Source organism: Phasianus colchicus, chromosome 2 (genome assembly GCF_987193195.1).
Source record: "Phasianus colchicus chromosome 2, bPhaCol1.hap1.1, whole genome shotgun sequence".
NCBI lineage: Eukaryota > Metazoa > Chordata > Aves > Galliformes > Phasianidae > Phasianus > Phasianus colchicus.
In genome coordinates, this window is record NC_143437.1 from 7,129,631 (window position 1) to 7,144,493 (window position 14,863).

At 40.2% G+C, this 14,863-nt stretch overlaps 1 protein-coding gene across 19 annotated transcripts in view; it reads left to right on the top strand.

The window, feature by feature from the left end:
- LOC116232872 (uncharacterized) overlaps positions 1-14,863 on the top strand; it is a 324,054-nt gene that overhangs the window by 274,484 nt on the left and 34,707 nt on the right. For 18 of the 19 annotated variants that reach the window (XR_016463853.1, XR_016463863.1, XR_016463860.1 and 15 more), the window contains one exon: positions 13,228-13,374. The exons of the other annotated variant lie outside the window; for it this stretch is intronic. The gene's annotated coding sequence lies outside the window, so the exon portion shown is untranslated. The remainder of the gene's footprint in view (positions 1-13,227; positions 13,375-14,863) is intronic. 19 annotated transcript variants of the gene reach the window in all.

Here is a 14,863-nt window from a genome sequence, read left to right on the forward strand (position 1 = left end):
GCACTCTGCTGATGACTACCAACGGAAGGACTCCATGTGAAAAGGTAGTCTGCCTCGGCTAATGGGCTCTTGTTTCAAAGGGATGCTGTGTGTACATTACTAGTGTATGGAGAAGGTGCAGAAAGGCCTCAGCAGACATTAGGAATGGAGTGTTGTTGATGATGAAAAGGCACTTTGCTGTTGAGGGAATGGTGGGAGAGAAAAGGCGTATCTGTCTTTTTGATTAGAAATGCATGCTTTCTTTCATCATCTGAGCTGAAAAATTGGCTTCTGCTCTTGGTTTATGAAACCATTTTTCTTTTCCCTTCTTTCCCAGGTTTGCAAACTCTTTAATAAATTAGTTACTGTGAGGTGCATGGGTGCAACAATCACCTTAGAGGCTTTTCCCAAATGCGTCTTTAATATTTTATAAGTATTTAAATGGATTTATTCAATGTGAACAGCCTGATTTATTAACACTGGCACTCTGGCAAGGAAAGGGGGTTCAATACAAATTATGTTGTGTCAGAAATTTTTAGCAGCTAGATCTCAATTTACCAATGGATTCTCGGAAGTCAGGAAATAATAGGACCTACCCCACGTTAATATTTAATCAGGCTTTGGTGCCAGGTAGGAGAAGCTGAGACGCAACGAGGGGAGCCCTTTATTACATTAAAACATACATCGTGTGTGTGCACTTCTTAGATGAGGGCTGGTGGGAAGTGGATCTGTCTTTATGACAGGTAAGGGGGTTCTGACCTAGAGCTGAATAAAGATGCTTTGTCAGGCTCTGAGAAATGGCCAGAAGTCAAAGGCTCTCTGCGGGCATGTGCAGGAAACCTTAGTGATCAGGTATGAAACTAGTTTCCTTCTTGATGTCACAGGTCCAAGAGACACCTTTCCTTGTACCTTTTCAGAAAATTACGGGTGACGACAGAAACACTGACCCTGACTTAATAGCAGAGGTGCTTTGTAGAGCAGTTTGTAATGAAGCAATGTGAAGAGTGCTACCAAACCCAGTACTGTACTACGTAGCTAGCACACCAAGGGCTGGGGGAAGAGTAGGCTTACTGGTCCTCTATAGATCAGCACACTGTATGTCACTGCTTTGAATTACCCAAAACTGATTTTTACCCTGAAGTGCAGTATAGGGTTATTTTTATTTAGCCTGGTACATTACACTCATAGAAACAAATGTTTTATATCTGTATGAAAACAGCAAACCCCTTTCTGAGTGCAGATTTTGAATGGAAATTTAAAATGCTAGGAAACTCAAAAGCAAAGTTTTTCACAGTAGTGTTCATTCACTTAAATGAAACAGCTGAACATAAGGGCGTGATTGCAAAATAGCTCTGCACATCAGCAGGGCTTTCCTAAATCACTGCGCCCAGTGTGGAGCAATTCAGATAAGTTAGGAGTCTGCATGAAAACTGCAACATCTCATTTCTGCTGAGGATCACTGACACTGCCTTCCAAACCCACCCCAAAAAGGCTGGGGGTGCATGAAGGGTAAAGAAAGCTTCAGCCAGCCAGAGCAGGACTGGTGCTGGATAAAGAGGAGAAACACTCTGGAGTGTTTCAGGATGACTCAGCAACGCAGAAACCCTGCAGCGGTCAAGACTGCCTGGCCATAATTGCATGCTCATGTGCTAGGGTTGGGTTTTTTGGGAGGGTGTGAACTAGAGTAGTGTCATTGAAGTGGCTCAAATAACACTGGTGGGCACTGGCTGGAGTTTTGGCCTGTAGCTGAAGTCACAGTGATGATGAGGTAGTCTTCCGGTGGGAACTTCATTCATTTTCTTTTCTCACTTAAGAATGTTTATTTCTATCACTTTAATCACATAGTGTTTTCCATTTCCCTGCATGCCTGCTTTATTTGAAGAAAGAAGGAAGAGTTGAATTGCTAGTGCTTTGCAATGTTATTATTAAGAAAATTGGACTATGCTGCGGTAGGATGGCTAGGTTAAGAAAATAGGTTGGTTCACACATCTGGCTCTGCTAAATTTGATTGGAATGGTTTATTGTAAGGTTAGATTCCCAGGGCAAGAACCCATTCATTTATGTGTGAGAGCTGCCTCTTCCTGCTGGCATAAGAATCACAGTTCTTTAAGCTGAGTACTTTATGGGTGGAAGATAACTGGAAGAGTGGGAGGAGAATACTGTGTGAAATTTCTTTATACTGTTGATGATGAAGTTGAATTTGTGTGGAGTGCGTACCTGCGAATGTTTTGGTGAGGTGATGGTAAATACAGAACAGGTTCAACTCCACCTATGTCAGTCCTTACAGATCCCCATGGAATCTGCCAGGGGCTGGCAGCTGTGCAAGGGGGGATTGTGAACCTCTGGTGGTAGTTCTAGCTATTACTGACATACGCTCATACAGCTCCTTAAGAGTAGACAGGAATAGCTGGGGTTGAATGGGAGATATATGGGAGAAAATATGAGAGAATATAGGATGAGGAGCTACGAGATATGGTTTAGAGGCTTGTGGTATCAGTGGTAATGGGAGGACAGTTGGACTAGATGATCTTACAGGTCATTTCCAACTTTGCGATTCTATGTTTCTGTGATTCTGTGAAGATGATCAGAGGGCTGGAGCATCTTTCCTGTGAAGAAAGGTTGAGGGAAGTGGGCTTGTTTAGTTTAGAGAAGAGAAGGCTCCAGGGAGACCTCATTGTAGCCTTCCAATACTAAGGGATCATATAAACAGAAGGGGCAACGGCTGTTTACGAGGGTGGATAGTGATAGGGGAGTGGTTTTAACTGAGACAGGGGAGGGTTGGGTTGGATATTATGAGGAAGGTTTTCACACAGAGGGTGGTGCGGTGGTGACATACTGGAACAGGTTGCCCAAGGAGGTTGTGGATGCCCCATCTCTGGAGGCACTCAAGGCCAGGCTGGATGTGGCTCTGGACCGCCTGGTCTGGTGGCTGGTGACCCTGCACATAGCAGGGGGTTGGAACTAGATGAGCATTGTGGTTCTTTTCAACCCAGGCCATTCTGTGATTCTATGAAGAAATCACAGAAAGCAGAAAAAAATTGGCATAGCTTTTTAGCTAAGTCTTATAGTTCAAAAGTTCATGTGGACTTCTTGCTGCTAAGGAGTTTGAGTGGTGAGAATTGTGCCCAACAACACCAAAATTTCAATGAATTTCTTCATTGTTACCAAATGAAACAGAGGAAGTGATCCTGCAGTCTTCTGCTGATTGAGGGCTTTCTTGAAGAAGCAGACTCCCTCTGGTCCCTGGGATGGTTAGAAGGTACTGCTTGCTATGTGAGCAGTGCTGAAGTGGTTATCTCGGAAATCTGAATGTGATTTTAATTAGAACTTTTATTATTGGAACAGCTGTAACCAGGGTTGTAACAGTCAATTATATATGGACCTTTATTGGCAAAGGGTGTTTAATATTAAACAATAATTGCTAACCGTGAACATACTTGATATAATAATGAACTTTATTTGAAAGATCAGCATAAGATAAAGGAGTTAAATTTAGCTGTATGGTCCGTAACAATAACACAAGGGGATATTGTGAATTCCTTTTATTTGGAAACAGAAAACACAGAATGTTGTTACATTATCTTTTTGAGAGCATAAAGTAAATGTTTGGTAACCAGAGATTTGTATTGCTAGAGAGAATCACTTTCGCTAAGGCTGCAGTAACCAAATGTTTAAATGTGCAGAGTTGAACTGTCAAAGCACGTAACAACATCTTTAAATAAAATGGAAGTGGCTGGAGCTGCCTTTATCTGCACTGTCCTTTGACAACTGCTTAAGGTTCAATTCTGTTCACATTGAAGTCAGTGGAGATTCTCCCATTAACCTGAGATGATTCACTCATCAGTGTTGCTAACTGGGACTCAGACCCCTTGTAAGAGCAGCATGGAAGGCACAAGCCTCATTCCCCACTCAGAGATTTTTTTTCAGTGTTCCAGTTTTAAGTCACTGGACATCTCTGGCAGTTACAGTGCCTAGGTTTTCAGGTAGACTGAAGGCTCAGAAAAACTCTTCTACTATTTTTAGTTTATTTTAATTAAAGCTGATGTTCTCTGATAAGCAACTGTAGGCTCAAATCAGAAAGACATTGCCCTGATTTTACTATAAGGCCTTGAGAAAGAAAGTGCTGTCTGGGCCGTATTTCCAACACAACAGGGTTTGGATTTCTTTTGTTGTAACTTGAGATTTGTGTCAATGGCTATGTGAGCCATTTGGCCTGGAGTGTGAGGCCCCAGGGAAGTGTGAAGGCAGGTTGTCAAGTTGCCCTGAGTGCCACCAGGACCCATACGGTGCATTTTACCCACATCCATCCTCCAGCCCACTCTTCCACTCTGACAGGAGGACAAGCCACGAATCAGCCTCCTTTTCCAGTTCACACAGGCTAAACTATGAGCCAGCACTTTGGTTTGACATCTGGGCTTGGGTCTGTTTCTTCAGATCCATTCTCCTTCTGCTGGCACTCATTGGACCAAGGTTCTGCAAACAGACAATGCCTTTATCAGAGCTGTAATAGCCCAGCCAGACCTCCCTCCAGCTTCTCAGTTTCCAAAATGCAGCTCAAGTTCTTAATTGGGTAACCTGAACTTCTCTGTAATCTAGGTATCAGTATGCATGGGTGTAATGGACATGTCAGTGCTGTGTACGCTAACACTTTAAGTCATATAATGGGCTTGTTCACTGGAAGAGTAAACACTCCGCGCCATTTAACTGCAAACCAGGGGGTGACACAAAGGAGAATTTTAGCTGAAAGTTTATCTCTGATGTAAAAGCAGCTATTTTCCTTTTGCAGAGTTTGGGGGTTATCTACAGCAGTGGTACTCTCTGAATTTTGAGACTCAGTTGTCTAATCAAGACATTTGAGTGAGGCAGGGGGGGAGAGGAAAGGCAAAGGAGAGGATTGCTTCTTGCAAGCACTTCTCAGCTCGTAAGAAGCTTTTGTCAGCCAAGCAGCTTGTGCAAGCCTACAATTGGATATTGCAAAGTATAGTACTTCTATGCAGAGGAAGGGATTAGGAAAAAAACCTGAAGGTGTGAAATACAACAAAAGGCAGTATCTGGAATTGCACTGTTCAGAGACTCAGCTGAAGTCAATGGAAGTTTGATCTGTGAAAGCACAGCAGGACCAAGCCATATATAGGAAAGCACAATCTGTCAAAATTAAGTGTGTAGTTTATGGTATACTTTTTGTTTGAAATAACATATTACCTCCTATTTATAGTAAAGCAGACTAAACAGTTCTATATGTCTGCATTTAAAATTTTCAGACAGAGAATAAGGATACCTTTTACCTGGAAATGGTAGAGTTGGAGCTCAAAATTGTTAGCAGCGATATAAATGAATACCTGTGATTTTACAAGCATATAAATCTCAAGCTTCTGCTTACATAGCCTTTCTCTGTCTGAAGTATTGGCTGGATCTGCAGATCGCTGCTGGAGGACTACTAGGAAACAAATGAACTTGCAATGCATAGTATCTTAAAGGAAACTATAAATGGGATAGGTCAAGGACTAGGCATGTAAGCGACAGGAAAAAATCTTCCTTTTAGTTTATACAACTCCCGCTTCCATGTCTGTGCAGATTCCTAATAAGGAATAGTAACTTTTCAAGGCACTAGGCCTGTACATATTTCCTGACCTTATAATTCTCACAGTTCTAGACATTCCAAGGTAGGGGGTCATTCAGACAGAGTTGTAATTTCTTGTGCATATTTATTTCCAAAGTATCTTTTGCATAGTTTCCCAGTGAAATCATGTGCTGGAACTGGGGAATGCTAAATAGGTTATTTTTCAAGCTAGCATATAAAGGGCCTGTCAGACTGGGCTGTTTTGGACTTATCAAGCAAAAGTGCCAGAGCCAAAGTGTGATGTTTGGGGCTCGTCCTTCCCAACACGCTGTGAGCTGGGCTCCGGGTGCTTGAACTGGGGGTGGCATAATGAGGCTGAGGAGCTCAGGTTCTGTTACCGGTGAGGATTTTAATGATGTTAAAAGGCTTGAATGCCTAAGTCGGCTCAATAGGAGTGTGACCTGAGCCTTCCCCCAAAAGTACACTTTGTTAACCCTTTGGGGTTACATTCGTTCTCCTCTTCCTTTACATTCTGTAAATAAACACTACAAATTTGGGGGGAAAAGATTATAGAGGCCTGGCCTTTCTGTAAATAACTTTAACTGGTTGTGAAAGCACATTTTGAATTCATTTTCTTGATCCTTCAAGACATGTACACTTTTTTTTTTTAGGCAATAGCATTTATCTGATCAAAGAATTAAAATGCATCGGGGACCAGAGAGCACATCATGAATTTTGATTACTCATTTCTCAAAATGCGTCAGCCAAGCAGCGGCTCGAAGTTATCTGCTGTCTGAAGGAAGTTTACACAAAGTATTTGTCTGGCCACTTTCGAAAACAACAGAAAAAATATGTGCTAAAAAATCCTGCAGATAATGTATTCAAAAAGGGAGAAGCTAAACTTGAGAGGAAAGAGTTTGCCTTTAACGCAGCCCATGGCCCACTCAAAGAAGCAGTGAGGAGGGTTAGTCAGACCTCAGCTTTTATCAAGATGGGCCTAACTAATCTGAATTGAAATGTGGGCACTTTCTTTCCAAACTCCAAAGGCATGAAATGCAACTGGGACTGAGGTTTTCAGGCTCTTGCTGAAAAGCAAATGTAGACTTTCTGCTTGCAGAATGCCCTCTTAAAATTTAACCTTTTTCAAAGTGTTTGAAAAGAATGTCAAGGGGAAGATCCCAGAGAAATTGGGAGTGTTTTTGCAGATTGCTGGTGACAGTAAGTATCATTTTATAAAACACCAGTTAGGCTGCATGTGACATATGGAGGCAATTTCTGCCTCGGCTATATTTACCTTTGCCTTTGATCTAATGAGAACAGCTCGTGTATATTGAGTCAGAGCTTGGTCTACGGTATCCTGTTTGGTTTGTCTATTGGAAGAAGTTTGGAATAGCTAAGTTGACACGTGCCATTGTAAACAGGAGGACAAGATTGCAAAATGAGCCTGATTTAGTCATGTGAAGGGACAGTTATGAGGTGATATGAATGAAATGCATTAAGTGCTGCCTTTTTCCTTTATCATTAGAGAATCACTGAAATTTAAGACTGGGAGGAAACTCCGTAGGCCATCTATTCTGTTCTGCTGCTCTAAGGCAGGATCAATTATACAGCAATCTCTGGCAGCCATTTAAGTACAATATTACTGGAAAGAAGAGATATTTTTTATGTTTAGAAGGGGGAATACTGCCAGCACAGTTAGTTACTTACCTTCTGGAAAAGGAAAAAGAAAAAAAAAAAAGAAGAAAAAAAAAACACATAAAAGAGAGGTTATTCCAGTTCTCTGTGAGAGTTATCATTCAAATTAGCTTGATGATTTGCTCGGGATCATTGGAGAAGCCTGGCTAGAAGATATAAATGGACGTAATACAGGATATATGGAATTGAAAAAATAAGGAGATATGATCATAGAAAGGCAAGGAAACGGGTTGAGCAGGCTTCCAATTGAGGCGGCTATCTCTAAAGGCAGTCGTATGTTTAGGCAACAACTGAATGAGCACGTGGAATTCAAAAATACAAAGAGCTGTGGGTTGTGTTTTGAGCTATGAATTACCTGATGACTCTTCCAAAGGTTAGAAAAGAGGTTTTGTGTGGCTTGCCCCCCCCTCAATTAGTATCAGAAATCCATGTGAGTATGTGTGTTTACACAGCACTGGTTTTTCTCCTTCTGAACAAACATACGTAATGTTTTCAGGATTCTTTCAAAAACGATCTTTAAACTTTCTCATAGTAATGCGAATGAGAGAGGTGAAGGGACAGTACTGCACTGCAGATTCAAATACTTACCTCTGCTGTAGTGGTATCACTGCAAGGATCTCTGTTGCAAGTTCTTTCTTTTATAATCAGAGCACTTCATTTGATTTTTGTCAGTGCTGCAGTTTTCCTCTGCTCTACTTTAAAGTGTAAACACGACTATTATTTGCAGAGTGTTATTGGTCATTTATTTTATCAATCTAATATTCTTATATTATGCATCTTAATACTGCTATTAACTGTTTTGGGTCATTTCTTGTTTGTATACCAGAAAACTGCTTCCAGTGTTATTACTTATTGGTCATAATCAATTAGGGAAGATTTTGACTATGGCAGTCTTATATAAATACACTGGCAAAGTTCACCTCCTATGATTTCTGACAATTAAATTGTTCTGTCACTTTGGGACCTTCATTAATCTCAACTTGTCATCCTTGTTTATGCAGGTTATAATGGCCTGTGTGTGTAAGTGAAATGAGATGCTAAAAGCCCTTGGCTGTTTAAGTCTTTGATGAAAGTCAAGCAGGAATATGTTGTTGAAGGAGAAAGTTGGGTTTTTTTTGTCCCCCAAAATAGCACCATGAAAATTACTGCATGGTGTAATGACTAGCTACAGAATAAGCCAAGTTTACAGATCAGTGAAAAAAACCTGACTTTATGGTACTGTTATCACAGTCTTTTGTGTGCCTGTCTGAGTGTAGATAGAAATAAAGATGTGGTAACATAGATTACTTTCTCTTCCAAGAAAGCGATGCAAAGGCATCGTGCTCAAACAGAGGAATCCAGAGGCTGCAGTGTCAGTGTAACTCAGGTGGAAGAATCTCTGCAATGTGAGGGTACCAGATTCGAGAAATTCTGGCAGATGCATTGCTTTGGACCGGTGCAGATGTAGTTCTGAGGACTTTGGGAAGCGAAAATCCGCTAACAGAAGTGAATTTAAAACGTACATTCCTGTGGGAGTTTACAGTTTTATTCTCTCTTAAATTATCTCCCAGAATTCAAAGCCCCACTTTCTGATATCTCCAAATGCAGATGGTAATTTATCTTCTGCCTTCTGCATTTTTTAGGTCTTAAAAGGCTTTTCAGAGTGGTCACTGCGTGGCACCAGTGCTTATATCAGCCTCCTCACTGATCCTTCCTCCTGGAGTGATCTCCCACTTTACAGCTCTCTGAACCATCCCGACCCTCACTCTGAGCCCCCATCCACTCGGCCAAGCAGTCTCCTGGCTGGCCAAGGTTAAAAGATAGGAATAGTCTTGGAGTTATCCATCTCAAATCTAAAAGGAGTGTAATGATATGCTATTCTCTGCACCCTGAGAAACATATGAATGACATCCTCTCTCTGAGCACTAATTATCATAATTCTTAGACCAGGGAGAGATCCAGAACACTGCACAAATTATCACCCAATATCTTTAATAAATGTGGATGGTAAGTTACTTGCAAAGGTGCTGGTTAATAATCTGGAACACATATTCCCAGACCTAATTCATTTCAGTCAGGTGGGATTTATTAGGAGTTGGACTGTCATGCAGTCCTATGAAGCAACTCTTCAGAACAGTAAGTTCACACAGAAGCAATGTAGGAATTTGGTATGTCCCCTGGTAAAGTAAATGACCATACAGATGACTTTTTGACTTTTCCAAGTGCTCAGCTATTGACAGCTCTTAGAAACTGTAGAGTAAAAGCTGGAATTATCCATGTATCTGTAGTAAGGAAGCTGATGCCATTGGCTTAATGGCCAGGCTTACAAAGTTACAAAAAGGAGAAATAACAGAGTTGCTCTCCCATTTCTACTTCATCTGGAGTTCACATCACAACTGCTTTTCTTTTATGAGATTAATTTATAAAGAAAACCAAATCCCATGTGCCTTGGGGATGCCCATTTTGAATATGGCTGTCTTTGTTGCCTAGAGAGGAAACAAAGTGATGGGCTCCCACCAAAGATGCCTCAGTGTGTGCGCCTAAAGTTCACTAGGATAAATGCAAGTTGTGAAGGCAAAGTGCCAGATGTTATTTGTCGAGGCTGCCTCTAGGCTGCTCTGAAGCATACCAACACATGTGTCAGGACAGAATGAGAGTCAGGGCAACTTTCCAATTTTTCTTGCTCCCAGAGGCTCTCCCAGGGAAGTCGAGTTAGGAACAGAGAAACAAAGACCATGAAAATGGGATATTAATGTGTATTAGGTTATAATACAGAAGCAACTATAAAGCACTATATAGATAATTTCACCTTGAATTTGAAACATCAAATAATATACATTTTTCTAGATACCTCATTGTGTGGTGAGATGCATAAATCAGTTGCAAATGCTTATGCTTGCTCCTGAAGCTGCGGGGACAGCATTACTACTGCTGCCTTGAGAATGCCAACTGATCGTATGCTTTGGGAATGAGGTAAAGATTATACAGGTCTTTTGATATAAAGTTTTAAAAAGCCACACTGGATTTTACTCAAGATCATGCTAAGAAAATCTTGAGTTTTGCCAATTCATTTCCACCCACTGCTTTAGTGCATACATATAAAATAAACAGACCGAAACATTTGAGCTCAGTGTACCATTGGTTGCAAAGTAAGTGATTCATCCTGCAAAAGAGAAAAACGCTTGCCTAAGTAAACATAACATAGTGGTGAAGCACTGTTCTTGAAGTAACAATCTCACAAAGATGCTATAGCTCATATTCTTACATTATCATCTTTGTATGAACAGGCAGTCCACTCAGACTGATATCTATGAGGAAAGTCTATTTTTACCATGTGTTTGTATGTTGGCCAGTGCAGCCAGATCTTGGTGTCTACTGCTTGTCTATTAAAAGTGAAAAGGTAGAACAGAGTGCAGTTTGAGATGGGAACTCTCAAAAAAGTTTACCATACAATGCAAAAGGTGGATATTTAATTCTTCCATTTCTTTGCAATAAGAATAGCATTAGAAGAAAAAAATTGATGTATTTGTTAACTTGCCTGGTAGATAGTTTTTCATTCCCACCACACCACCTTTTGCAGCTTTACCTTGGTGACATTTTCCATCTTAATGTTTGCGTCAAACAATTTTGGAACTATGTAAATTATTCTTAATAGATTATTATGCACGGCCACTAGGTTGCATAAATAAATTCTCATCAGTATTGCATGTGAACCCTGAAATGACTACACTTGTACTCGAGCTCAAAGCCTGAAAACCAATTAATTGCACACTAAGTACACTTATTTGGGGTAGAATTCTGCATGGAGTTTTTCCCTTCCAAGGTCTGATCTCTGGCATCTGCAGGATATTGCATTATCTTACGGGTGTATATGGAGATGTACTGGAAAACTATTATCACACCTCTGAAAGTGGGTGCAGGGAGTGGAGCACAATGATGGTGCTCTGCAGACACAAAGCAAGGGCAGCTGAAGATGGGCAGCTGAGACTCTCATACAATTCACAGTTCTTGATGATAGCCAGAAATTCACTTGATAAGGCGATTATTGTTACAACCTTGTTGAACAAAGAATTCAGAATTAAATTGATATGAACAATGGCTTTGACCAAAAAAAAAAAAAAAAAAAGTTAGTTTTCATGTGTGTTTTTCTGTTTCCTAGAAGCAGTTGTTCAGTGTTCACTAATAAGAAACTAGCACTTCTGAGTGAAAATTGCCTCGTTTTTAGTGAATTTCTGCGATGTTCTGAAGACTGACTTGGAGAAAAGGAGGATAGAATGATAGAATGCAGCTGACAAGTCATTTATTTCTCTATTACAGCCATCTGATATCCTCAGCGTGTATAAATCAGTTCTGTTTAGCAATACCAATTAAACAAAATGCGGCCTTAAAACGTCACAGTGTATTTAAATGAAATGAAATATTTAAAAATTTTAAATGAGCAATCTCACATAATTAATTAGTTATAAGTTTCCCCATAATCACTGAAGTAAGGGGCCATGCAGAGGCTCGCTAATAAGGACGTAAAAATGAGTTCCTCTGTGTGCGGGTACTCACAGAGCTATGTATATACACACACATTTTTATGTACCCACATACAAAAACACGTGCACATATATATGCATGCATAAAAGCACTGATGAAACTACGAGTGACTACATCTCCAGGCAAATAAGGCTCATAAATTGACACATTTTGCTTAATCTGTATGTAAAGCATGTTACACTTCACTGTTGTAATGCAGACATCTTAACTTTAAATGAGACGAAAACAAACATAAAATTAGCACTTTAGGGAACCCCCTGCCACTCAATTTGTGTTGGGTTTAACACCTTCTTATTTTATATATCCTACATAAACAGTTTTATATCAGCCCTTGATATGGTGCCTTCAAAGAATTAAATGTTGAGCTGTTTAAAAGCACTAATTAGCAGTTTTAATACAAAGGGGAGCCTAGTTATTAGCAAAATCTTGTAAATCTGGAATACCCTTCGGGCTCAGTCATTTGTGTCTGAAATAACTCAATAAAATTATTATATTGTTAATCACAAAAACCTTCAAGGGAAATGCTAAATCCGGGAAGAAATATAAACTGTACCTTTTCCAAACAAAGGAGGGAAAGTGACCGTCCACATTAAAGCAAAGCCATAAAATCCCAAGAAGAATATATTCATTGATAAAATACAGCTTGTTTCCTAACAAGGGGTTTTGCAATCCATGACTTTGTGCACATCCAGCAACGAACATATATGATTGCTGTTTAGTTTGAATGCAGCTAGCAACATGTTTATTAAATTAGCACTTCTTTCAGTAATGTGCAAGAGTGCCACGGCTTTGGCAAAAAATATCTTTTAGTAGTGGTATGATAATATTTAAATCTATATGTTGTTGGGTTTTTTTGTATGATGCAACTCATATTTATGTGTGTGTTATTAGAGGTGTTTATAAAGACTTTGGGATCTATCCTACTTAGATTTTCTTCTTAGACAACTACATATGTACATATAATTTTGTTTGATAGATTTATACTTGACAGCTCTGAGGTCTGCTCCTTTCAGCACAGCACACGTTTGATGTTAATATTTCTAACGCAGGCTAATAATTATATTCATAAGTGTTTAAAAATTACACTAATTCCAACATTATTAAGGAGGCTGTGTTTCTAATTAATACAATGTATATAGTTGAGTGTCACTGGATTACAAAAGAAAAGAATCAGCATGGAGAAAATCTTTTGGCTGACAACTAATGCTTAAAAAAATAGGATAGCAAGAATATGAGAATTTCTAGATGCTGAAAGAAAAAAGAAGACATCATTATTGTACTTTGTGAGTTCTTTCATGACGACTTTCCTTTCAGTGATTCAGTGAAAAGTGTTTGAGCCGTACTTTTAAATTTCACTTTGGTGATTATTATTATTAATAATACTGTTATTGTTATGATTATTCCACTTTTGTGTGCCATCATGCATAGTCATTATTCTCATGTGGCACTGTTGTTTTCCATATCTTTCCTAGGGAAAAGACTGGGAAAAAAGTGCTGGGCACGCATGCTTTGACCGTGGTCACCATAACGATAATTGGCTGGTCTTTGTGGAAGCTGGATTCTTTATTTCATATAAATAAAAAGTCCACAAGAATAGCTTCTAATATTTGAAGACAAATGTAAGTAGAAATTTCTCCATAATGAGCAATATCTCTTCCAGCTATAGGCTACCATTAGAAACAGATTTATTCAAAGCCTCACTATATTTGCTATGAATATATTTTTAATGTATTTCTCTAACATGAAAGAGCTGGCTAGAACTTAAACATTTTTTTGTATGTCATGCTTTGCTTTTTATGGTGTTTTATGTTACAACCTAATTAGTATCTTACAGTGCCCTTACATGTACTTAGGGTGTAGGGTTTCACTAAATACACTGAGCGTTTTATTTTGGGGGACCTCCATGACACACTCTAAGCAGTTTTAAGCAGGCTGAGAATATGTTTCCAGTCAATCAAGCCTCTAGAGATAGGTTATCCACCTCTGGCTAATGCACTGCTATAAAACCTTCACCATTTCTGACTGCACGATACAGTCTGTTATTAAACCCCTAACCGTGCGCTGCTGCGGGATTCAGGAGGGAGGAGGGAGACAATTATTTCCAGTACTTTATAAAGCCTACTTTAACAAATTACGCAAAGATTAACTAATAGCAGCCTCGGCATTGGATGGCTGGCCAAATTAGGAATGACTTAGCAGAGCAGTGCTTCATTGCCCGCTCCTTCCCAGAGCAGGCCTTCTCCAGCAGCTGCTTCGTTAGGCAGTGAGCAGGCCCACAGCGGTGCAGAAACGAAGCATGCTGTGCTGTCAGCTCATCTGAAAACAGGTTGGGAAGCCTACTGAGGTCTCCAGCATCAGTGGTTTTCCCACCGAGGATTAAATATGCCTGCATAAAGCCAGCGCATCCCACAAATCAAAAGCAGCATGCGTGGAAAAGGAGCAAGCAGTGACAAGCACAACCTGGAGTGCCGTGATGGATTAGGGAGAGGGCCCTGTGAATGCTCCCTTTTTCTGAAGGGGAGGTAATCTGTCAATCCCAGCAGGGCAGTCCTGTCAGAGTAGGCCTCACTGAGGACCGCAGCATTGTCCTTGGTTTGTTCTCTGTCCTGTGGAGGGCACCGCACTCAGTGCCAGACCGAGCTCTTGGTGGGAAGCTGAGAGGTGTGGGGAACCAACCAACTTTCGTCCTCTCTGCAAAGTGGCTGTACCATCTTCTAGCTCTGGAGAGCTGGGGAGAAGACAGCTCAAGATGTTTTGAAAAGCCAAATCCTCTCAATGTTAAAATGCAAGATAGATTGATCGTGACTCAAATGTGATAAGACTTAAACAGGGCATAACAATAACTGAACTTTGTCCAGTACCATTTGAAAAGCCATTCAGAAAGGGCGCTTGCTGGAGCAGGAGAGCTTCCCTGCTGGTTGCAGTGGAGGAAAACCAAGGAAAAAATCTATGGCTTAAAGAGAGTTTGTCTTTAACCACGAAGGGATCATCCTGCTCTCCCTACAAAGTCCTTTCATTTCCATCTGGAATCAGTATACGATAACCTAGTCAGACCAGCCTCTCAGTCACCAATCAAAACACTGACTCTTGACATTTGCCTAATTATCT